At 39.8% G+C, this 25722-nt stretch overlaps 1 protein-coding gene across 1 annotated transcript in view; it reads right to left on the bottom strand.

Moving 5' to 3' along the window:
* Window positions 1-23252, bottom strand: part of LOC135524036 (tumor protein p53-inducible protein 11-like) — a 141523-nt gene extending 118271 nt beyond the window's left edge. The window contains exon 1 of the mRNA XM_064951172.1: window positions 23164-23252. The gene's annotated coding sequence lies outside the window, so the exon portion shown is untranslated. The remainder of the gene's footprint in view (window positions 1-23163) is intronic.
* Window positions 23253-25722: the final 2470 nt, after the last annotated feature.

The raw sequence follows: 25722 nt of genomic DNA, 5'->3' as shown, positions 1-25722 counted from the left end.
TATTTAGATAACTCTCGGCTGTAAGAAACCATAATATGAATTAGAAAACAGCAATTACTATTTATATGTCGTCTACAATCATTCACGTCTCTTCGTTTCACTTCCAGAAGTTGACCCTTCACCTCATAACAACATCTTTGGTCTGACAGACTTTTACGTGACAACCAGAATGCATTATATAATGTCAACAAACATGGTGCCACACACATCTGGTAAATAGCTTAGCATTAGCTCATTATTATCAGTACAACCTTCCAAGTATTTATTTTACACACATCATAGGTGTCCATTACAATCTATGCAATAATTGGATTGCATTATTTGTCATCAGAACTTGAAAACGTGAATAAAAAAACTAAATAAATTATTATGTATGCTACAGTAGAAACGACAACACGATACAGAAAAAAAGCCACTTACTTTGATAGGAACGCACACGTCCAATAGTTAATTATTTGTAAGGAAAGCAACAGGGCAATGCGAGCACCAGCCAGAAAATGTGCAAATTCATGCAAGACTCCACAAATGTCTGCATACTTGATTTGTGGAAACATTGGTGAAGTGCTTGGGCTGTACTCGAAGAGGAAAGTTTGTCCTGCTCAGTATAGCCTCAAACATAAATTGTCTGTAAGGCTGAAATGGGCTACTTCTATGTGAATTAATGAGGTGGTGGAACACAACTCAATTCAAACTGTTGTTAGAAAATGAAACTTGTTTGAAAGAATTTGAAATTGACAAGTTGAAACATGGCCTATAGATAATTAGCTGACAGTGAGTGCATTCTGAGATCACGTGCATAAAAATAAAAAAAAACACACTGGGGTGACCATTAGAGATATTTGGAACTCATGTGTGAAAAAAAGGTTAACATTAGCTAGCTAACAAGCTAGAAACAAACCCAAACATTTAGAAAGTTAGCAAACCAGGTGTCATGACGTTGACCTCTTTGGGTATAGCAAGCCCCATCCCCCTCTCCCTGCCTCCCCCAAGGACATCAACCACCTGAGCCACTGCCTGTTCACCCCACTATCATCCAGAAGGCGAGGTCAGTACAGGTGCATCAAAGCAGGGACCGAGAGACTGAAAAACAGCTTATATTTCAAGGCCATCAGACTGCTAAACAGCAATCAATAACTCAGAGGCTGCTGCCTACACAGACTCAATCACTGGCCATTTTAATACATGGATCACTAGTCACTTTATACAATGTACTCTAAATAATGCCACTTTAATAATGTTTGCATATCTTACATTACTCATATCACATGTAAATATTTTGTACCATTATTGCACCTTGCCTATGCCGCTCGTTTATCGCTCATCCATATACTTAGATGTACATATTCTCATTCATCCATTCAGATGTGTATTAGGTAGTTGTTGGGGGAATTTTTAGATTACTTGTTAGATATTACTGCACTGTTGGAACTTGAAGCACAAGAATTAGCATCTGCTCACCATGTGTACGTGAAAAATAACATTTGATTTTGAAATAAACAAAAGGTATCCAGATTAAATCAAGCATTCTATATCAATGCTTAACTCTGACGCCTTGTGGTAGAAACAAGCTCTAAAATGCCCGCGAAAGATGTGACTCCGATGCATATGGGGATATTTTGATTCCTCTGATGCATATGGGGATATTTTGATTCCTCTATGACAATCTGAAGCCAAAGTGCAGCCTATAATATTGGAGGAGATTTTTTTTTTTTTTGACTTTGCTATTCTGTGCCTATTTGAGCTTTCTCTTTCTGAAAAGAGATGTTGATTTAAACCCAGGCAGCTTTTAGGGAAGCACATCTGTTGCTGTTCCAGGGCATTGGTGATTTTATTAATGTAAATCAGATTGAACTGATTATATAGCCTACTAACCTGATGTGTTAAATTGTGTTTAATTTGTAGCACAGGCCTATTAATTGGGCTGCTGTTAGGCATATGTGTCTTACTTAGGGCAGCAGAACATCCAGAACCGGCACTGTATGCACATCTGATTCTACAAGCATAGCAGCAAAGCCTGTACAAATATTATTGACTTTTGTTTTAATATGTTAAAATTATATATACAGCATTCTATGTACGAGTGGACATTATAAAAATACATACAAAATGGCCAGTTTGGGTCGCAGTTGTATGCACGTAAAAAGCTATGTCAGGCCTGTGAAATCAATGTATTTTTTTCTATATGGCCCTTGCGCCGATTGAGTTTGTGACACCCCTCGACTTGAGCTAGCAATGAGTAAGTGGCGCAGGCATGGTGCACTCGCGCTGTAAGGGGACATGGTCTACGCTGATCCTCTGTCAGTAGACAACGTGACACACTTGAAAGAAGTACAGAAAGAACAAAAAAAAAATGTTCTAAAAAAAATACCGGAGTTTCGGTATACCGTGCAACACTATAGTATATGATCATTTCCATGTAAAATGAGCACCAACATAGGAGCATTTCAAATTGGGTGTCAAATTAGTCTATTTTTAGTTCTCTTTAATTTAGGGACATAAACTGAGTAAACAAAACATTAAGAACACCTGCGCTGTCCATGAAAGACTGACCAGGTGAATCCAGATGACAGCTATGATCCCATATTGATGTCAAATGAAAGGCAGGAGACAGGTTAAAGAATGATTTTTAAGCCTAGAGACATGAGACATGGATTGTGCATGTATGTGTGCCATTTAGATGGTGAATGGGCGAGACAAAATATTGAAGTGCCTTTCAACAGGGTATGGTAGTACATGTCAGGCATACATTTGTGTCAAGAATTGCAATGCTGCTGGGTTTTTCATGCTCAACTTGTGTATCACGAATGGTCCACCACCCAAAGAACATCCAGCAAACTTGACACAACTATGGGAAGTATTGGAGTCAACATTGCCCATCATTAGGCTTGGGCCCTATACTGGGGTATTTGGAAATAGGTTTTTCAATACCTTCAATAACATTTAAATGGCTACAAATACAAACATGTTTAAGTATTTATAGCTATATTTAAGTAAATAGCTGCAGTCAACTTGTTCTTATTTCACCTATTATTTTACATTAAGCTTACTTAGTTCCCCAGCACAGTTGAGCCAGTCACATGTTTGTTTGTAAATTGCATAACAAGAGAAAGTGGGAGCAGGTGAGTCCAGCTGTGTATTGACAAGGGTCATGTTTTATATTGAAAAGACAGTGTTTTTTTTGCTTCAATAGTGTGATGAGAGATGTGCAGCGATAGTTATCTTTCACTGAAAATTCATTAGTGCAAAGGCTTTTTCATCTTTGAACTTATATGGTGATTGGCATCTACACTTTCATAGTATTACCATGATGACTGGCAAAACATTGTCTTTCAATCACCCATGTCGGTATAACCAATGAGGAAATGGCACGTGGGTACCTGCTTCTATAAACCAATGAGGAGATGAGGGGCAGGACTTGCAGCGCGATCTGCGTCAGAAATAACTTCTATTTTAGCCCTTGGCAACACAGATGCTCATTGGCGCGTGAGCAGTGTGGGCGCAATAATTGAATAACATGGATTTCTCAATTTATTTTGCCACGCTCGCACATGCAACGTGTCCGGTCAGGTCAGCATGTAAGGCACATTCACGCAGATGAGCAGGGACTCTGGGTTTTGATCTAAATCGCAATTGCAACAGTTGGTTAAAAATAAGGCCTAGTATTTTTTCCCATATCTTGGCAGTGTGGAAATATTCTCAAATGCAGGAAATTATTTGAAGTTAAAGTTGAATTGAACAGTATAAAACAATCCGAATGGAGAAAGACCAATTGAAATCATTTAGAACACACACACAGTACTCAAAGCAAAACTTTTTATTTTTTATCAGAAACTAAGTGAAAAGCTCAAACGTTAGTGGTCCCATAAAGCAGATGCTAAACTACAGGACTGGGATTTATATGTTCTGGGATTAATCTGATGTCATTGAGGAGTTTAACACATCAGTTACCGGCTTCAATAATAAGTGCATCAACGACATCGTCCCCACAGTGATTGTACGTACATATCACAACCAGAAGCCATGGATTACAGGTAACTTCCACACTGAGTTAAAGGCTAGAGCTGCTGCTTTCAAGGCCACTAGAGGCTACATTGAGCTATTACCATCAAGTAGGCTTGGTTTTGCTTGGGAATTGGGGATGAGAGGTGGTGGATGGGCGTAATCCTATCCAAATTATGGTCAATCCTATCCAAAACCTTAACCATTCAGAATGAGTGCCTAAAATCTAACCCGTTGTTTTGAAAAAAATATGACTGCGTGATCTAGCTCTCTGTAGCCAATGTGAGTAAGACCTTTAAACCACAAGGCCGTGGGGCTGATTAACTTATTATGGCTGCAGGGGCAGTATTGAGTAGCTTGGATGAAAAGTGCCCATATCAAACGGCCTGCTCCTCAGTCATAGTTGCTAATATTTGCATATTATTATTAGTATTGGATATAAAACTCTGAAGTTTCTAAAATTGTTTGAATTATGTCTGAGTATAACAGAACTCATATTGCAGGCAAAAACCTGAGAAATTCCACTTCCTGTTTTTTTTCTGGAGGTGGCAGATTTTCAACCAAGGTCTCATTGGTTACAGCGAGATATGGATGAATTTTCACTTCCTACGCATTCCACTAGATGTCAGCAGTCAATTTTGTCTGATGACTAATGTGAAAGGGGGGAGGGGGGGGGGGGTCGATTGACACAGGAAATAGTCACCACAGCCATGAGTGGACCATGCTTTCACCAGGCACGTTCACAGGGGAAGGATTTGCGTTCCACCGCTCATCTGAAGTAATTCTAATTCTCCGGTTGGAACGTTATTAAAGATATATGTAAACAACATTCTCAAGATTGATTTAGTACATCGTTTGACATGTTTCTACTGACTGTTACGGAACTTTTGGACATTTGTCACGTTATAGTGGACGAACTTTGTGACTTTGGAATTGTTTACGAAACGCGCTAACCAAAGTAGCTAATTGGACATAAATAACGGACATTTTCGAAAAAATCAAGCATTTATTTTGGACCTGCGATTTCTAGGACTGCATTCTGATGAATTTCAAAGGTAAGGAAACATGTATCATGTATTTTCTGGTTTCTGTTGACTCCAACATGGAGGCTAATTTGGCTAATGTTCTGAGCTCCGTCTCAGATTTGCATGGGTTGCTTTTTCCGTTAAAAAAAAAGTGAAATCTGACACAGCGGTTGCATTAAGGAGAGGTATATCTATAACTCCATGTGCATAACTTGTATTATCATCACCTACATTTATGATGAGTATTTCTGTTGAAAAGATGTGGCTATGCAAAATCACTTGATGTTTTTGGAACTAGTGAATCTAACGCACCAATGTAAACTCAGATTTTTTTTATATAAATATGAACTTTATCAAACAAAACATGCATGTATTGTGTAACATGAAGTCCTATGAGTGTCATCTGATGAAGATAATTCAAAGTTAGTGATTCATTTTCTTTATTTATGCTTTTTGTGAATGCTATATCTCGCTGGAAAATGGCTGTGCTTATTGTGGTTTGGTGGAGACCTAACATAATCATTTGTAGTGCTTTCGCTGAAAAGCCTTTTTGAAATCGGACACTTTGGTGGGATTAACAACGAAAATAGATTTAAAATGATATAAAACGCATGTATGTTTTAGGAATTGTAATTATGAGATTTGTGGTTTGAATTTGGCGCCCTCTATTTTCACTGGTAGTTGTCATATCGATCGGGATTGCAGCCATAACAAGTTCACAGGAAGTGTACTCAGACCATGCACTCACTGCTGGCAAGTGTCTTCACTGACATTTTCAACCTCTCCCTGACTCAGTCTGTTCCAAGCAGATCAGCATAGTCCCTGTGCCCAAGAACACCAACATAACCTGTCTAAATGACTAATGTGCCATTGCCCTCACATCTGTAGCCATAACATGCTTTGAAAGGCTGGTCATGGCTCACATCAACACCATCATCCCAGACACCAAGGACCCACTCCAATACCGCTTCAACAGATCACGCAATTTCTACTGTACTCCAAAATGCTCTCTCCCACCTGGACAAGAGGAACACCTATGGGAGAGTGCTGTTCATTGACTACAGCTGAGCATTCCACACCATAGTCCCCTCCAAGCTCATCACTAAACTCAGGTCCTTGGGACTGAACACCTCCCTCTGCAACTGGATCCTGGACTTCATGTTTGGATCCTATCAAATCTTGTCTGCAAGTGGTTTAATTGTGTTCGAGTGGGGCAGTGGTCTAAGGCCCTGCATTTCAGTGCTACAGACTAGTTCAATTCCAGCCTGCATCACAACTGGCAGTGATTGGGAGTCCCATAGGGTGGGGCACAATTGGCCCAATGTTGTTTGGGTTAGGGATTGGCAAAGGTAGGCCGTCATTGTAAAAAATACTTTGTTCTTAATTAACTGACTTGCGTTGTTAAACCTCATACGGCTCAGATCCTGCTACTGGGATCGATAAGACAACACCACCAAAGAGCTGTCAAAGGACACCAGAAACAAAATTGTAGACCTGCCCCAGGCTAGGAAGACTGAATCTGCAATAGGTAGGCAGCTTGTTTTGAGGAAATCAACTATGGGAGAAATTATTAGGAAATGGAAGACATACAAGTCCACTGATAATCTCCCTCGATCTGGGGCTCCACGCAAGATCTCACCCCGTGGGTCAAAATGATCACAAGAACGGTGAGCAAAAATCCCAGAACCACACGGGGGGACCTAGTGAATGACCTGCAGAGAGCTGGGACCAAAGTAATAACGCCTACCATCAGTAACACATTACGCCGCCAGGGACTCAAATCCTTCAGTGCCATAAGTGTCCCCCTGCTTAAGCCAGTACATGTCCAGGCCCGTCTGAAGTTTGCTAGAGAGCATTTGGAAGATCCAGCAGAAGATTGGGAGAATGTTATATTCTGGTTTCATCTGACCATATGACTTTTTGGTAAAAACTCAACTCGTTGTGTTTGGAGAACAATGAATGATGAGTTGCATCCAAAGAACACCATACCTACTGTGAAGCATGGGGGTGGAAATATCATGCTTTGGCGACTGATCCGTGTAAAGGAAAGAATGGGCCATGTATCATGAGATTGAGTGAAAACCTCCTTCCATCAGCAAGGGCATTGAAGATGAAACATGGCTGGGTCTTTCAGCATGACAATGATTCCAAACACACCGCCAGGGCAACAAAGGAGTGGCTTCGTAAGAAGCATTTCAAGGTCCTGGAGTGGCCTAGCCAGTCTCCAGATCTCAACCCCATAGACAATCTTTGGAGGGAGTTGAAAGTCCGTGTTGCCCAGCAACAGCCCCAAAACATCACTGCTCTAGAGGAGATCTGCATGGAGGAATGGGCCAAAATACCAGCAACAGTGTGTGAAAACCTTGAAGACTTACAGAAAACGTTTGACCTCTCATTGCCAACAAAGGGTATATAACAAAGTATTGAGAAACTTTTGTTATTGACAAAAATACTTATTTTCCACCATAATTTGCAAATAAATTCATTAAAAATTCTACCATGTGATTTTCTGGTTGAAGTGTACCTATGATGAAAATTACAGGCCTCATCTTTAAGTGGGAGAACTTGCACAATTGGTGGCTGACTAAACACTTTTTTGCCCCACTGTATGTACGCAACCAATAACATTTTATATGGGAATTCATTTTGGATTGGAGAAGCTTAATGTGAGTCTGGAAGGAGAGTTTACAGTCTAACCAGATTCTTAGATATTTGTAGTTGTCCACATAATCTCAGTCAGAACCATCCAGAGTAGTGATGCTAGTCAGGCAGCGGGTGCAGGCAGCAATTGGTTGAAGAGCATGCACTTAGTTTTAATAGCATTTAAAAGCAGTTGGAGGCCACGGAAGGAGTGTTGTATGGCGTTGAAGCTCGTTTGGAGGTTTGGAGCACACTGCCCAAAGAAGGGCCAGATGTATACAGAATGGTGTCGTCTGTGTAGAGGTGGATCAGAGAATCACCAGCAGCAAGAGCGATGACATTGATATATACAGAGAAAAAAAGAGTCGGCCCGACAATTGAACCCTAATGGCGGTTGATGCAGAAAAGGCCTTCGACCAATTTCCGCTTCTATTCCAAACTTTTCAGCTGAAATAATAAATTTGATAAAAAATATTAATAAATGTCCTAAAGCAAAAATATGTGCAAATACATTATCTGAGGAAATTGCTTTAGAAAGGTTACAAGACAGGGATATCCCATCTCCCCGCTCCTGTTTGCACTGGCATTTTTAAAAGTTTTTGTATTTTTTTCTTAGGGATATGGGGCAGTATTCGGAAGTTTGGATGAATGTGGTGCCCAAAGTAAACTGCCTGTTACTCAGGCCCAGAAGCTAGGATATGCATATGATTGGTAGTATTGGATAGAAATCACTAAAAGATACAGAAACTATTAAAGTAATGTCTGTCACTATAACAAAACCGATATGGCAGGCGAAAACCCGAGGTCAATCCATCCAGAATTTTGTTTTTCAGCTCACACCTGTCGTGACGTAGTATTAGTTAATGTGGCGACTGTTGCTCATCGAATGATTACACGTTTTAATTAAGTGATTAACTGAATCAAGCTATTATTAACCTGGGGCACCATGGGAAAACTAGTTTTTATTGAGTTTCTATTTCCCAAATTAACGCAAAGAATATCAGAATATCGATTTTACAACAGCCACTAATTAACCAGTTGGCTAATTATCAGTCTCATAATCTGATCGTCGTATAGCCCTTGCATCTGCACGGACCCGGATCCCACTAATGAATTCGTACCACACCAATCTTAATTGAATAGTTATTTACTAAAAAGATGATAAAAAGATACACGTAGACAAAACACATTATAGGCTAGAGTGGGTAACACTATGGCGTGTGTTACCCACAACAAATTCTCTGCGTGGACCGTTCCATTGTTCGATGACTCACTTCTCCTGCACACCTCGTTGCTCGTCCTCCCAGTGTCTGTGTCCTTTGTGGCTTAGGAGTCTTACCTCATTCCTTTCTCTGGAAGGGCTCTTCTGAGGACAGACCGCTCTGTAGCTCAGAGCTCACAGCATAGGAATGAAACCCTTTAGATACCACGATTCGATGGGAGATGGAGGCTAGGTGGTTCGACTTGAATTCACCCGCTTAGATGTAGAATTGGTGGCTGACTAAATACTTTTTTGCCCCACTGTATATCCAAAATTAAATCTAGAATCGGCGTCCTATTTCACAACAAAGCCTCCTTCACTCACGCTGCCAAACATACCCTAGTAAAACTGACTATCCTACCAATCCTTAACTTTGGCAATGTAATTTACAAAATAGCCCCCAACACTCTACTCAGCAAACTGGATGTAATCTATCACAGTGCCATCCGTTTTGTCACCAAAGCCCCATATACTACCAACCACTGACCTGTTTGCTCTCGTTAGCTGGCCCTCACTATATATCTGTTGCCAAATCCACTGGCTCCAGGTCATCTAGAAGTCTTTGCTAGGTAAACCACCGCCTTCTCAGCTCACTGGTAACCATAGCAACACCCACACATAACACGCGCTCCAGCAAGTAAATTGCACTGGTCATCCCCAAAGCCAACACTTCCTTTGGCCGCCTTTCCTTCCAGTTCTCTGCTACCAATGACTGGAACGAATTGAACATTTTTAAAAATCTCTGAAGCTGGAGTCTTACATCTCCCTCTCTAAATTTAAGCATCAGCTGTCAGAGCAGCTTACCGATCACTGTACACAGCCAATCTGTAAATAGCACACCCAACTGCCTCATCCCCATATTACTACTTACCCACTTGCACCCCAGTATCTCTACTTGCACATCTACTTACTTGCACTCCAGTATTAATGCTAAATTGTAATTATTTCGCCTCTGTGGCCTATTTATTGCCTACCTCCCTATATTTCACACTGTACATAGATTTTTCTTTCCTATTGTGTTGACTGAACATTTGTTAGTGTGTAACTGTTGTCGCTTTACTTTATCTTGGCCAGGTCGCAGTTGTAAATGAGAACTTGTTCTCAACTGGCCCACCTGGTTATATATATATACACACACATTTTTTTTAAATGGATCAATATTGTCTGTTTGCATATTGTATTAAACTGAAACATGTTCTTGTATTTGTTTGTACATTTCTATTTTTAATAAATCCCATTTGATTTGTGTGTATCAAGTCCGGTAATACTTGCCATCCTATTACTTATAAGCCTTCTTGTTATTTTGTCACAATTTAGTCAACTTATGGGTCTATAATAAGTAGGGGATATTATTTTCCTTGTTTTAATATAATGGTTTGATACATGGCATTGGGAAGTACTGCATTGAATGACATGTGTGTTCTCATTTGTGTGAATAGGGGCACTCATGTGTCTCAATGTTGAATAAATTATATGGAAAAGCCATCCATTCCTGGTGCTTTTATATGCACAAATGTTTTAAAAGTAACCGAAACAATTTGGGAAAATCAATTTTTAATAAAAAAGATAATTGTGCTGATAATTGCTTCAGGGTTGTTGAGTCTAAGAAGGCTATAGAATATGTCTAACTGTTGTTTACTTCTGATTTATATTAATTTTAAATGCATCACATTATTTCAAATTACCCCATTTGGATCTGTTAAAAGTATAACTGGATTAGCGTTTATTCATTTTGTGAGAGCTACCAGCTTTCTTTACCATTACCTTATTTTTTTCAATTTCTGCCTAAAAAGACATATCCGAATCTAACTGCCTGTAGCTCAGGACCTGAAGCAAGGATATGAATATTCTTGACAACATTTGAAAGGAAACACTGAAGTTTGTTGGAATGTGACAGATACAGCAGGGATTCACTGTTGAACTTCACAGGGGGACTTGAACGTCTTTATTTTATGAAAACATTATTTTTTTTGCAGAAATGCCTTCTGGAATATGTGAACTTTCATGTGCCTCAAACTTTTATTCTGTCTGTAAATACACATGATTTATTTAGAACCTAGTTGTTTTAGCCCAAGAAAAAATAAGGAACCTTCCCATTAAATCACATGTCACATATGATTAGCAGATGTTAATGCGAGTGTAGCGAAATGCTTGTTCTTCTAGTTCCGACACTGCAGTAATATCCAACGAGTAATCAAACCTAACAATTTCACACACACACACATATATACACATATACACATACATAGGAATGAATAAGATATGTACATAAAAATTATATGACTGAGTGATGGTATAGAACGGCATAGGCAAGATGCAGTGGATGGTATAGAGTACAATGTATACATATGAGATGAGTAATGTAGGGTATGTAAACATAAAAGTGGCATTGTTTAAGTGGCTAGTGATACATTACAGCAAGATGACAAGATGCAGTAGATGGTATTTTATTATACCTTCATTTAACTAGGCAAGTCAGTTAAGAACAAATTCTTATTTTCAATGATGTTCTAGGAACAGTGGGTTAACTGCCTGTTCAGGGGCAGAATGACAGATTTGTACCTTGTCAGCTCGGGGATATAAACTTGAAACCTTTCGGTTCCTAATCTAACCACTAGGCTACCCTGCCGCCTGTAAAAGAGTACAGTATATACATATGAGATAAGTAATGTAGGGTATGTAAACATTATATGAAGTGTCATTGTTTAAAGTGGCTAGTGATACATCAATTTTTCTATTATTAAAGTGGCTGGAGTGGAGTCGTCTGTATGTTGGCAGCAGCCACTCAATGTTAGTGGTTGCTGTTTAACAGTCTGATGGCCTTGAGATAGAAGCTGTTTTTCAGTCTCTCGGTCCCAGCTTTGATGCACCTGTACTGACCTCGCCTTCTGGATGATAGCGGGGGTTAACAGGCAGTGGCTCGGGTGGGTATTGTCCTTGATGATCTTTTTGGCCTTCCTGTGACATCGGGTGGTGTAGGTGTCATGAGGGCAGATAGTTTGCCCCCGGTGATGCGGTGTGCAGACCTCACTACCCTCTGGAGAGCTTTACGGTTGTGGGCGGAACAGTTGATTGCGATTGCGTCATCTGTTGTCCTATTGGGGCGATAAGCAAATTGGAGTGGGTCTAGAGTGTCAGGTAGGGTGGAGGTGATATGATCCTTTACTAGTCTCTCAAAGCATTTCACGATGATGCGGGTGAATGCTATGGGGCAATAGTCATTTAGCTCAGTTACCTTGGTGGTTACCTTTGCTGTGAAGGTTGCATCCATGTATACAGGTAATAGTCTAGTTACATTTTCAGATATTATACGTTTCTAATTTTGTCAGAAAGTTGTTTTCATTGCAAGTTAAAGTGTCCTGTTCACCAGCTAGTGAACGTCATCTTGCCGGCATGCTATGATTTGTTTAGTAATATTATTAGAATTGGAAATTCCCAGGCTGCGTAATGGCTATTTTACAAAGAAGGAGTGTTGCATCATATGACCTGGCTTCCACAATCCCCAGACCTCAACCAAATTGAGATGATTAGGGATGAGTCAGACTGCAGAGTGAAGGAAAAGCAGCCAACAAGTGCTCAGAATACATGGGAACTCCTTTAAGAATGTTGTAAAAGCATTCCAGGTGAAGCTGGTTGAGAGAATGCCAATGGTGTGCAAAGCTGTCAAGGCAAAGGGTTTGAAGAATCTCAAATATATTTTGATTTGTTTAACACTTTTTGATTACGACATGATTCCATGTGTTATTTCATAGAATAATTGAAGACATCAAGACTACAATGAATGAGTATGAAACGCTTGACCTGTAGTGTATTTGGATGTGTTGTGTCAGCGTTTGTTGCTGGCATGTCATACCAAAGTTTGGTTATCTTGCCAATGAAAAAGTAATTAAAGTAGTTGGCAATATCAGTGGGTTTTGTGATGAATGAGCCATCTGATTCAATGACCGATGGAGCAGTTAGCCTTTTTTCCCCTAAACTTCATTTAAGATGCTCCAAAGCTTTTTACCATCATTCTTTATATAATTTATTTTTGTTTCATAGTATTAGTTTTTTTTTAATTTATATATATTTTTGTTATTAATTGTTTTTATTTTTAAATTCCATTTTCAGTAGGTTTGACAATCAGTTGGGCTGCCAGACTTATTTGCCATACCTTTTGCCTCATTCATTTTTAAATTCCTCATCAATCCAAGGGGATTTAAGAGTTTAAGTAATTTTCTTAATATGCGCGTGCTTATTAGTAACTCAAATAAGCAATTAAGTGCAGCATCTGGTTGCTCCTCATTACATACCACAGACCAGCAAATACTATTTACGTCAACATATGAATCACTACCAAACGTCTTGTATAATCTCATACACTATATTAGGCCCAGCCTTTGGTTTTCCTAGATATGGCTACTATTATTGTGATCAATACATCCTGTGGATTTGGATACTTCTTTAAAAGTACATTTCTGCAGCATTAGTAAAGATATGATCAATACATGTTAATGATTACATTCCTGTGCTGTTTGTAACTACCCTGGAAGGTTGACTGACAACCTGAACCAGGTTGCAGGCACTGGTTACAGTCATTCGTTTTTTTGAGTGAGCAGCTTGATGAGCCAGTTTGCATTTAGATCAATGTTTTTTCTGTGATTGAATCAACATTGTATTAGCTCCTTTTCAATGACAAAACAAATCTAACTTTGCAAGATTGATTTTGTTGTAGGTAGAGCCTAGAGCGCAATGGAGTAGAATTCTATTGTCAGGGGTAGCCCACAAGTGGTCTTTCAATTACCCACAAGTAATTGCACTTTTCAGATCCGCGCCTGTACACATTTGTTGACATTCTTCGGTAGTTGTTATCTATAACTGGGCTAAGTATAGGCCAGCAATGGGGAGTTACTGAATCCTACAGGAGGACAAACCATGTAGGCTATATTTCAAGTTGTCTTTGAAAAGCCAGTCCGGTAAAAATATTAGGTCTTAAAAGGGCTTGAATATACAAATAATCCAGTAGGCAGACGGGTAGCCTACATTTTCAAATTTCCTGCATCATTCAACACAATTTACAGTGACTTATTTGGCCCATGGTGTTACAGACCAAATAGCCACAATAGCCTTGTGGCTACCGTCTAAAACTAAGGGTACAGCCTCAGCGTTCACTGTAAACTTGGCCATGAGTAAATTGGGAAACTGGAATATGACTAAAGAATTAATCAGGGAGGTTTTTCCACAAATATAGTTGAAGTCGGAAGTTTATATACACCTTAGCCAACCACATTTAAACAGATTTAAAGCAGCTGGTGGCCACACCAGATACTAACTTATTTTGACCACCCCTTTCTTCAGGGAGCAACTTATTCAATTTCTGTTAGTCACATGTCTGGAACTTGTTCAGTTCATGTCTCAGTAAATATGTTCATACAAATATTTACATATTAATTTTGCTGAAAATTTAATGCAGTTGACTGTTAGAGGGCGTCTTTTTTTTTGCTGAGATAGATGTATAGTGTTGAAGTCGGAAGTTTATATACACTTAGGTTGGAGTCATTAACACTGGTTTTTCAACCACTCCACAAATTTCTTGTGAACAAACTATAGTTTTGGCAAGTAGGATAGGACATCTACTTAATTTTTCCAACATTTGTTTACAGATTATTTAACTTATAACTCAGCCTATCAGAAGTTTCTAAAGCCAATTGACATCGTTTGAGTCAATTGGAGGTGTATCTGTGGATGTATTTCAAGTCCTACCTTCAGACTCAGTGCCTCTTTGCTTGACATCATGCAAAATAAAATCAGCCAAGACCTCCAAGTCTGGTTCATCCCTGGGAGCAATTTACAAATGCCTGACGGTACTACGTTCATCTGTGCAAACAATAGTATGCAAGTATAAACACCATGGAGCCATCATACCGCTCAGGAAAGAGATGCCTTTTTTTTCTACTAGAGATGAACGTACTTTGGTGCAAAAAGTGCAAGTCATTCCCAGAACAACAGCAAAGGACCTTGTGAAGATCCAGGAGGAAATGGGCACAAAAGTGTCTATATCCACAGTAAATTGAGTCCTATATCAACATAACCTGAAAGGCCACTCAGCAAGGAAGAAGCCACTGCGCCAAAACCACCATTAAAAAAAGCCAGACTACGGTTTGCAACTGCACATGGGTACAAAGATCGTACTTTTTGAAAAAATGTCCTCTGGTCTGATGAAACAAAAATATAACTGTTGGCCATAATGACCTTCAGTATGTTTGGAGGAAAAAGGGGGAGGCTTGCAAGCCGAAGAACAACAGCCGTAATGTGCGAGGGTGGCAGCATCATGTTGTGGGGGTGCTTTGCTGCGGGATTGACTGGTGCACTTCACAAAATAGATGGCGTCATGAGGGAGGAAAGTTATGTGGAGATATTGAAGCAACATCTCAAGACATCAGTTAAAGCTTGGTCGCAAATGGGTCTTCCAAATGAACAATGACCCCAAGCAGACTTCCAAAGTTGTGGCAAAATGGCTTAAGGACCACAAAGTCAAGGTATTGGAGTGGCCATCACAAAGCCCTGACCTCCATCCTATAAAAAACTTGTAGGCTAAAAAAGTAAGGCCTACAAACCTGACTTAGTTACACCAGCTCTGTCAGGAGGAATGGGCCAAAATTCATCCAACTTATTATGGGAAGCTTGTGGAAGGTTACCCACAATGTTTGACCCAAGTAAAAAAAATGTAAAGGCAATGCTACCAAATAGTAATTGAATGTATGTAACCTTCTGAGCCACTGGGAATGTGAAGAAATAAATAAAAGCTGAAATGGAGTGTAACTTACTATTATTCTGACATTTCACATTCTTTAAAATAAAGTGGTTATCCTAAGTTACATAAAACAGGGAATTTTTAATAGGATTAAATGTCAGCAATTGTGAAACTGAGTTTAAATGTATTTGGCTAATGTGGATGTAAACTTCCGACTTCAACTGTATTTCAATATTTGGTTTATTAAATGTGATTCGCCACTCCGCTGAGTGTAACGTCTTTTTCTAGTTTACTCCCTTGAGTCATCTCTCTCTCCTTCTTACATGCCATTTACCACCACACACAGCAATCCCCTCCCCCTGTCATTCAGCCATAACCATGGCCTAATGATGGCTTGTGTTGAGGACCAATGATGTCTTTGATAACAATGCCTACCAAGGAGTCAATCATGCTACAATTGGAATGTGATTCAATGTGCTTACTCCCCTAAGTGGCACCTATGATAAGTTATATATCCTAAGAATTGCTGTCCTCGTCTCTGTTTCAGCTTGGTAGACAAGGTTAACAATGTGTCACAATAGGATGCGTTTTATGCACTACCTTCTTGTATGAATGAGGTAACCATGGCCTTAATGGCATTCATTGTGTCCCTCTTATCCTGAGTGCTTCTGTCTCTGAAAGCACGATCCAGCCACCTCAACCAACCCAGTAATTACTAATTAGACACTTGTGCTTAAAGTGGTTGTCCTTCGAGCTCATAACAATCTATCTAATGGGTTACATTTAGCATTTAAGGCATGGGCAACAATGGGGATGATATTATTGTGGCCGTAGGCAGCACAGAATAATCAATAGGTCTGACTGCACAGAGGTGCTTGGCAAGATAGGTTACAGCGGGAGACCAGCTTATGTGTTTTGGGGGAAATCCAAGCTCCATCAGCTAGGACTAGATATTGGTTAAACAAATCTTCCCATTCCTGCTAAATTTGGCATGCCTCCCTAAACAACCAAACTGTAAACGGATTCAGTATTCTCTCAAGTTGGGCTCGGGGATGGAATAACTATTGAATATTTTCGCTTTTGATTGTGTGGGGTGAGTGTATGCATTCCAGTTCTGTTGACAAAAATGTAGATTTGTTTTTTTTTCTACTGCCACTGTTATAGGTGACAATCCTTATAGGTAACAAGTGCTTATATTACTGTGCATATTTTTGACAATTGTGGGAATAAATTAAGATAAGCCAGATTTTCTTTACCCCCTTTTTCCTCCCCGATCCAACTATGATATTGTCTCATTGGTGCAACGGGCTCGGGAGAGGCGACGGTCTCGTGTCCTGTGAAACATGACCCGCCAAGCCCGCTCTGCTTCTTAAAACTTCGGGTTAGGGGGCAGCATTTCCACTTTTGGATAAATAGCATGCACAATTTCAACTTCCTGCTACTCATGCCAGGAATATATTATATGCATATGTGGATAGAAAACACTCTGAAGTTTCTAAAACTGATTCAATCATGTCTGTGACTATAACAGAACTTATGTAACAGGCAAAACCCTGAGGAAAAACTGTTCAGAATTATTTTTTATTTTTTTTGCCTCTGACGTTCCCTCAGTTGTCTTTGCCAAGGGATATTTGATAGCGACCATTTTACAGTTCCTACGACTTCCACAGGATGTCACCAGTCTTTGGAATTGGGTTGAAGTTAATCATTGGTGCAACGAAGAGAAGCACATCCTGGAACAACGTTACAATGTTGAGAGTTATGCAAGAGGAGAAATGGTGCATGTTTTGTTTACTTGCTCTATTGAATACAGATGTCTACAATTTGATCAATTATTAACGTTTAAATATACCTAAAGTTGTATTGCAAAAGTAGTTTGAAATATTTTGGCAAAGTTTTTATAGGCAACTTTTGAAATGTTTTGTAGTGACGTTTTTTTGCAAGCTGTTTTTTTCCGGATCAAACCTGCTTTATAAATGGACATTTTGGGTATACATGGATGAAAGGACCAATTGTGATGTTTATGGGACATACTGGAGTGCCAACAAAGAAGCTCGTCAAAGGTAATGCATGTTTTATATTTTATTTCAGCGTTTTGTGTAGCGCCTGCTACGCTAGTTCTTTTGTTTACAACTGGTTCAGGTGGGTGGATACTATCAGATAATAGCTTCTCATGCTTTCGCTGAAAAGCATTTTTAAAATCTGACATGTTGACTGGATTCACAACGTGTGGCTTTAATTGAGTATCATGCATGTGTGATTTAATGAAAGTTTGAGTTTTAAAGCATTTTATTTGAATTTGGTGCTCTGCAATTGGCCACTTGAGACGCTAGCGTATCACTATCCCCAAGAGGATGTACTGCTGTGCATCTCCTCCTCATGGACTGCACCGGATTTGCCAGTTCTTTTTGTGAGATGTTTCCACAAAGGCACCTGCAAGTTCACGGACATTTCTGTAAAGGGGGTGGGGAATGGCACTAGCCCTCACCCTCCGAGCCAACAGGTCCCAGACGTGCTCAAACGCTCTTCGCTGGCCATGGCATAACACTGACATTCCTGTCTTGCAGGAAATCATGCACAGAACGAGCAGTATGGCTGGTGGCATTGTTATGCTGGAGGGTCATGTCAGGATGAGCCTGCAGGAAGGGTACCACGTGAGGGAACCACATGAGGGAGGAGGATCTCTTCCCTGCAACGCACAGCATTGAGATTGCAGGCAATGACAACAAGCTCAGTCCAATGATGCTGTGATACACCGCCTCAGACCATGACAGACCCTCCACCCCCAAATCACCCCCGCTCTAGAATACAGGCCTCGGTGTAATGCTCATTCCCTCTACGATAAAACACGAATCCGACAATCACCCCTGGTGAGACAAAACCGTGACTCGCCAGTGAAGAGCACTATGTCAGTCCTGTCTGGTCTGGCGACGGTGGGTTTGTGCCCATAGGCGACATTGTTGCCAGTAATGTCTGGTGAGGACCTGCCTGACTACAGGCCTACAAGCACTCAGGATGAGAGAGGCTGGACTATCGCGGACAGTCTGAGCACTGATGGAGGAATTTTGCATTCCTGGTGTAACTCGGGCAGTTGTTGTTGCCATTCTGTACCTGTCCCGCAGGTATGATTTTCAGGTGTACCGATCCTGTGCATGTGTTGTTACACGTGGTCTGCCACTGCGAGGACAATCAGCTGTCCGTCCTGTCGAGCTAAGGCGTCTCACAGTACAGACATTGCAATTTATTGCCCTGGCAACATCTGCAGTCCTCATGCCTCCTTGCAGCATGCCTAAGGCACATTCACGCAGATGAGCAGTGACCCCTGGCATCTTTCTCTTGGTGTTTTTCAGAGTCAGTAATAAAGCCTCTTTAGTGTCCTATGTTTTCATAATTGCCTAGTCTGTAAGCTATTAGAGTTTTAATGTCCCTTTGACAGGTGCATATTGTTTAATTGTTAATTGTTTAAGGTTCATTGAACAAGCATGGGAAACAGAGTTTAAACCCTTTACAATGAAGATCTGTGAAGTTATTTGGATTTTTACAAATTATCGTTGAACGACGGTGCTGAAAAAGGGACGTTTCTTTTTTTGTTGATATATATCAGATATATATATCACACACTGTACCAGTCAAACGTTGACACGGCAGGGTAGCCTAGTGGTTAGAGCGTTGGGCTAGTAACCGGAAGGTTGCAAGTTCAAATCCCCGAGCTGACAAGGTACAAATCTGTCGTTCTCCCCCTGAACAGGCAGTTAACTCACTGTTCCTAGGCAGTCATTGAAAATATAATTTGTTCTTAACTGACTTGCCTGGTTAAATAAAGGTAAAATAAAAACACACCTAAGGATATCTTTATTGGAGGAACAATAATGTCCTCATCTCCTTGGGGGTAAATGTTACACTATGATATTAGGGGTGGGCCGTATAGCTTATTTAACTTCATGACCTGGGTGGCTGGAGCCCTGAATGCCGATTTGCTGACAGGCATTGTATATCAGACCATACACCAGGGGATGACTAAACATTTATTTTTTTACTAATTACGTTGGTAACCAGTTTATAATAGCAATAAGGCACCTCGGGGGTTTGTGGTATAAGGCCAATATACCATGGCTAAGGGCTGTATCCAGGCACTTCGCGTTGCGTCGTAGTTAAGAACAGCCCTAAGCCATGGTATATTTGCCATATACAACACGCCCTCGGCTTTAATGATTAAATATACCGGTGTTGATGCACAGACCTGTTTGGGTTTTTACTTTACCGTATGTAATGGTACAGTTGAAGTCAGAAGTTTACATAAACTAGTTTTAATGACTCCAACCTCAGTGTTTCAACCACTTGACACATTTTATGTTAACCAACTATAGTTTTGGAAAGTCGGTTAGGGCATCTAATGACAAGTAATTTTTACAACAATTGTTTACAGATTATTTCACTTATTCACTGGTATCACAATTTCAGTGGGTCAAAAGATAAAATACACTAAGTTGACTGTGCCTTTAAACAGCTTGGACAATTCCAGAAAATGTTGTCATGGCTTTAGAAGCTTCTGAAAGGCTAATTGACATAATTTGAGTCAATTGGAGGTGTACCTGTGGATGCATTTCAAGGCCTACCTTCAAACTCAGTGCCTCTTTGCTTGACATAATGTGAAAATCAAAAGATATCAGCTAAACAATTTTAGACCTCCACAAGTCTGGTTCATTCTTGGGAGCAATTTCCAAATGCCTGAAGGTACCACGTTCATCTGTACAAACAATAGTACGCAAGTATAAACACCATGGGACCACACAGCAGTCATACTGCTCAGGAAGGAGACGCGTTCTGTCTCCTAGAAATAAACATACTTGTGTGAAAAGTACAAATCAATCCCACAACAACAGCAAAGGACGATCTCTGCAGCTGTGAACAGCCCATCTGTATATAGCACATCCAACTACCTACCTCATCCACCATATTTGTTTTGTTTTTCTGCTCTATTGCGCACCAGTATTTCTACTTGCACATCCTTTGTGGGCAGAATTGAAAAGGCGTGTGCAAGCAAGGAGGCCTACAAACCTGACTCTGTTACACCAGATCAGTCAGGAGGAATGGGCCAAAATTCACCCAACGTATTGTGGGAAGCTTGTGGAAGCCAACCGAAACATTTGACCCAATTTAAATAATTTAAAGACAATGCTACCAAATACTAATTGAGTGTATTGTGAACTTCTGACTCACTGGGAATGTGATGAAAGAAATAAAAGCTTAAATAAATCTCTACTATTATTCTGACATTTCACATTCTTAAAATAAAGTGGTGATCCTAACGGACCTAAAACAGGGAATTTTGGAATTGTGAAAAACTGAATTTAAATGTATTTGGCGAAGGCACATGTAAACTTCCGAATTAGACTGTATATGCTACTGCAAAAAAAAAAAAATGTTTTAATTATTGGTCAACCATCGACCAATCAGTTTGCTAATTGGGGTCAGCCAAAGCTTTTCTACATAGTTTTCTCAAGATGCATCTTTATGTCTATGGGAGCCGAGAAAGGAAGAATGAAAAAGAAAGAAATACCCCCTCCATCCCTGTATGCCACACTGCAGCTATGGAATTATGCCTTAAGAAAAAAACCTAAGCAAGCAACTCAAAGCTACGCATGGCAAATTAGGAAAGGTCTCGAAACATTTCTTTGTTAATGCCGTTCCAAGGCTAAGAACATTATGCCTTAATTATAAAAAAGCAACATGCAGTCGATCACAAGTTCAGGCAATAAGGCGGGGAAAAGACTGTCTTTTCATCAAACTGTACAATTATCCATACTGATAATTTGAGAAACCAATGAAGCCTAGCAGCTGGGACGTGATTGGCTGATACATCGACCAATCACTAAACACATCAGGCCTGGAGTAAAATAAAATTGAAAGTGCTATTTAGTTTGGCTGACTACGGGAAACCAGCCCCTTGTGTGCACCTTTTTTTTTTTTTTTTTTTAGATGGAGAACAATTTTTTTTTAGTGTTTGAATGGTTGTCATAGGTGAAGAAAGGTCAAGGACGGTGTTATATTTCAGGAGTCTACTGTTTGATCCACAGCATAATCTCTGCATTCAGTCAGCGGACATTTTCAAGAATTTTGCTACATAAGATCGATTTGGGTCGGTCAGTCACATTTCCAATAACAGCACTTACCGTTGACCAGGGCAGCTTTAGTAGGGCAGAAATTTGACAAACTGACTTGTTGGAAAGGTGGCATCCTATTACAGTGCCACATTGAAAGTCAGAGCTCTTCAGTAAGGGCCATTCTACTGCCAATGTTTGTCTATGGAGAGTGTATGGCTGTGTGCTCAATTTTCTACACCTGTCAGCAACGGGTGTGGCTGAAATAGTCAAATCCACTAATTTGATGGGGAGTCCACATACACTACATGGCCAAAAGGATAATTCTATCCTTTTCTCATTCAGTCCCCCCCCCCTCTCTCTCTACCTGAAAGGGCCATTAATCCCTGTATTCTCAAATCTGTCAAAAGTTAAGTGCATTTGAGTGGATCCAGCTCTTTTAAAACATTTCAAAGTGATTATTTTAATTGAACAGATATGATAGTTTGTCCCTATAGTGGATTACACCGATTCATGTTTATTTTTGATATTTAAAAAGGCATTCAATGCATCTTATCTGTGAAAAAGGTGGTTCATCCTTCTACATATGGTTGGTCATCTGCAGTTCACACACTCACAGTTCATATTGAAGCATGAAGAGGAATGACAGACATTCATTGAGAGAAAATATCTAGTAGAGAAATGTGCTTTAGCATGTAAAACAGCAACACATTCAACACAACACCATGGGGCACACAGCATCGGAGATGCACAGAAAATAACAGAAATAAAAAACAATTACCACTCTAATCAACTGGATTAATCAAAAGTATAATTAATATGTCTTGTCCATCCATGAAATAGTTTTAGGCTACCCGTATAGTAGAACTGGGTGGGCTGCAAGCGCCCCAGACAACAAATTGAAGGAGATATGAAGGATGAACAGAACCATTCGCAATGTTGCGATTATCCTTTAGACCTAAAGCAGTTTGTTTGGGCAAAGTTTCACAGTATACGCAATAAAATTAGCCTAGGCTACAGTTGACTCATCCGCCCAGATGTGAAAACGCTGCATCAAGGAATAAACATTACATAGAAGCGTCAAATGGGCACGCGCTGTTTTTGTTGTGGAGCGCGGCGCTGTTGAACTTATATATGCCTGGATCTTTAAATTCTATGAGTATCAAACATTGGCTAAATTCAAATAGTTCTACCACACGCTAGGCATGATTAACTTTTCTCAATTTATTAATGTATTGGCTATTTGTCCACAGAAGTTCCAGCATAATAATAAATACAAAATAAGCCACATGCCAACGCACAAAATTACTTCTCTTCAAAACCGAAAAAACAAAACGCAAAGAAATATTGAGTATAATAAAATATATATATAAAAAAATACAATTCATGTGTTTGGCTACTTACAGGCAGTGTAAAAGCGACCACAATCCGAAGAGTAGCTGTCCTTTCACTTGAATTTGAAAAGCAGCACGATATTCAAATCGCGACAGTACTGCTCGGGTTTGCAATGGAGTGGAGAATGAGACGTGTGAAGCTAGCCACAATAAGTATTTTCGGTTTGCCTTCAAAATAAAGGTACCGCATTGAAAGTCATTCAAACTTATACAAATAATGGAATCCTTCCATATCTGGAATCGGAAAGTTGTTATATACATTTAACAAAATACTATCAGACTTTAGAATTGCATTGGGGGCATACTTACAGTATATTAATTGTAAACAGATTCCTTTGTTTATATCCATTTTTGTCACAGTCAATGGGTCCTTTTATTTTACAGGCAAAACAAAAATTCCACTATTGTGGCTAATCCTTATTGTGGCTTTCTTCTCACAGGTCAGACTGATCTATGCTCTAACGTAATGCAAAGTACGCTTCAACAGAGCACTGATATCACGGTAAAATTTAAAGTACTCTTTGTCGATTAGAGTTTTTAATCATTGGCCCTCTGGTATTTTGAGGGGGGGAGGGGGAAATCATAAATCGCCATACAAACATATTGCTCTGTTATTTATTAGGGAATCAATTTGACATGTGTGTAGCCAGTGTTGTGTTCGAGAACACCTAAAGCCAGACCGATTCAAGACCAAGACCGGAGCAAATGGAGTCCAAGTCAAGACCAAGGCCAGAGGGTGTCCGAGACAGAGTCAAGACCAGAAAAATGTGAGTCCAATTCAAGACCATGATTGTAAAGTTGTCAAATCACCACCATAATAAGAGTTCAAAATATCCAGAAGCTAGATAAAGGCATTTGACATTCAACTGTATTTGGGCAGAAGTTTGGCCTGGAATCAACCAATCACATTGCTATTGTTAGCCATCTCTTTGAAAATAACTTGTGTGTGAAAGATTGTTGCATTTCAAGTGGAACAGACAGTATCTTAGCAACATGACATGTTAAAATCTGTTCATAAACACCCCCCAGGAATAATATGGCAATTTTATTTTTTTACATTTTCTGACATGATATGGTAATTTTCACGTTTTCATAAATTCTTAGAATGTTTGGGAATTAGGCATAGTATGGCATGTGAAAACTCTATATGTGTAGGTCCACTGAGTGTACATTCTGAACCTTGTTTGAGGTCAGTAGGTCTTATGACCAAGGAGCTATTGAAAGTTTGAAAACTGTGTGTACAATCGTGTGAGATGAAAATTGACCAACAAAAGGGTGTGTATACAGAAGGGTCGTCAGTGTACATTCTGATCCTTGTTTGAGTCCAGTAGGTCACACGACCAAGGAGCTATTGAAATTAGAAAGTTTGAAAAATTCAATGTAAAAATGTGTGAGCTGAAAATGGACAAACAAAAGGTGTGCAATGTGTAGGCCTACTGAGTGTACACTCTGAACCTTGTTTGAGGTCAGTAGGTCACATGAACAACCAAGGAGCTATTGAAATTTGAATGTAAAAAAAGTAACAAAAAAAGTCCCTTACTAATTCAAGTGTTTTGAAAGCTATTGAGGTTTAAAAGCACAAATATCTGTTGAAAATCCAACCTGAAACGGTCTTTACCTTGGTCGCTCTAACCACTAGGCTACCTGCCGCACTTAAACAACAAGATCAAAAACTAATGCTAGCTAGAGCAAGATGAGCAAAAATCTAGCAGATAAACCCTCTCAACTTTTTCAGCTAGTTGGCCGTCAAAATTGCACTGATAAATGATGGGGAATTGTAGCCTCCTCATCCTTCTGCAGCTTGCCTGCCTGTCCCAATCAATCACCGAAGCTAAACGGTTAAGGTTGGCTAGCTTATTAGCTAGCTACTTCCAGACACAAATGGGAGAACACCTCTGACCATTTTACTCGTCGTAGCAGAGCTGGTTAGGCTGTTTACATGTTTACAGAGCGTTCTTACAACTATGACTTTTTTGTCTATGTTTACTGACACCGGTCATATTCAACATGTGTTGTGTGTTTTGTAAACGCTCTGGCACACTCAGATGAGAGCACTCGGAAATCGGAGTAGATTGAGTGAATTTGCGAATGCAAGAGATATGGTAACTGGATGACAGTCGTTAAAGTTCTTGCTAGATAACCAAATGACACCTGCATCTTTATCTGTGTATAGCCAGTGCAAAACGATCCCTCACCCACTCCACCAATGGCATGCCATCCTCCAAGTAGCTACAGTAGCCATCTATCCAGCTAACATTTGACTCTGTATTTTTAGGTTGCTACATAAATAGATACGCTAGCCTATTAGCCGTTTGTCTCATATCTGCAAAGTAGCTAAAACACTGTCAGTTACACTTTAAACTTTAGGTCACTGGTTACTTTGTGTGCTAAACATTAAATACTTTTTTGCAATGGAAAGTAATAGTTGTACATTTCGATTGGGGAATACTTAATGGTTATGTTTTTGTATTCTTACGATTGGGAACTACTGGCATATTATGTCCAAGTTTATGGACTGCTTATCCTATAACATCATTCTGTATGTGACTGCTGTCTTTCCATCGGCCCT

The sequence above is a fragment of the Oncorhynchus masou genome, chromosome 31 (genome assembly GCF_036934945.1).
Source record: "Oncorhynchus masou masou isolate Uvic2021 chromosome 31, UVic_Omas_1.1, whole genome shotgun sequence".
Classification (NCBI taxonomy): domain Eukaryota; kingdom Metazoa; phylum Chordata; class Actinopteri; order Salmoniformes; family Salmonidae; genus Oncorhynchus; species Oncorhynchus masou.
Note: the sequence above shows the minus strand (reverse complement) of the source record. Positions and strands in the feature narration are given on the sequence as shown.